Consider the following 1,237-nt stretch of genomic DNA (forward strand, 5'->3'; position numbering starts at 1 on the left):
TGTCCTGGATCTCACTTCTTTAGGATACATACCTAGTAATGGAATTGCTGGGTCAAATGGCATTTCTAATTCCAACTTTTTAAGGAATTGCCATACTGCTTTCCACAGTGGTTGTACCATTTTAAAGTCCCACTAACAGTGTATGAGCTGTCTCTCACCTCTTTAGGATATATTCCTAGCAATGGAACTGCTGGATCAAATGATATTTCTGTTTTCAGTTTTTCAAGGGAACACCATACCATTTACCACAATGGTTGTACCATTTTGTAGTCCCAACAGCAGTATATGAGAGTTTCATTCTCTCCACAACCTTGACAGCATTTGTCATATTCAGTCTTGTTGAACTTTGTTATTATTGCTGGGGTGAGATGATATCTCATTGTTGTTTTGATTTGCATCTCTCTAAAAGCTAATGATCATGAGCATTTCCTCATGTATTTGTTGGCCCCCAGTATATCATCTTTAGTGAAATGTTTGTTCATGTCCCTTGCCCATTTTTTGATTGGACTGTTTGTCTTTTTGGTGTTGAGGTGTTGAAGTTTTCTATACATTTTGGAGATAATTCCTTTGTCAGCTATGTCATAGCTAAATATTTTTTTGTCAAACTGTAGGTTCACTTTTTACCCTTTTGTAGAAGTTTTTTGATGCGCATAAGAATTTTATTTTTAAAAGGTCCCTCCCAGTCATCTAGCTTCTCTTCCACTGCCTGTACATTTTGGGTTATGCTTGATAGTCTATTTATACCATAAATTAGGGCCCCTAGATTTGCCCCTATTTTATCTTTGGTGAGCTACATAGTTTTGGCCTCTTTGTTGATGTAGAGGAATCCAGCTGATTTTTGTATGTTGTCTTTGTATCTTGCCACTTTGCTGAGCCTTCTGTTAGTTCCAGTAATTTTTTGCTGAGTCTTTTGGGTTTTCTATGTTTAGGATCATGTCATCCACAAATAGAGATAGCTTTACTTCTTCTTTGCCAATTTGAATGCCTTTTATTTCTCTTTCTTGCTGTATTGCCCTGGCTAGGACTTCCAATACAGTGTTGAATAGAAGTGGTGATAGAAGGCATCCTTGTCTGTTCCCATTTGCAAGGGGAATGCTTTGAGTCTTTCTATGTTAAGGATAATGTTGGCTGTTGGCTTTGCATATATGCCCTTTATTATGTTGACAATTTTCCCGTCTATCCCTATTTTGCTGAGAGCTCTGAATAGGAGTGGGTGTTGCCTTTTCTGTGTCAATTG

The 1,237-nt window shown here is 37.6% G+C and overlaps 1 protein-coding gene across 1 annotated transcript in view; it reads left to right on the forward strand.

The window, feature by feature from the left end:
* PDE8B (phosphodiesterase 8B) overlaps positions 1 to 1,237 on the forward strand; it is a 464,520-nt gene that overhangs the window by 179,624 nt on the left and 283,659 nt on the right. The window lies entirely within an intron of this gene.

Source organism: Orycteropus afer, unplaced genomic scaffold (assembly GCF_000298275.1).
Source record: "Orycteropus afer afer isolate SDZICR_OR568_19922 unplaced genomic scaffold, OryAfe1.0 scaffold00107, whole genome shotgun sequence".
In the NCBI taxonomy this organism is placed as follows: Eukaryota; Metazoa; Chordata; class Mammalia; order Tubulidentata; family Orycteropodidae; genus Orycteropus; species Orycteropus afer.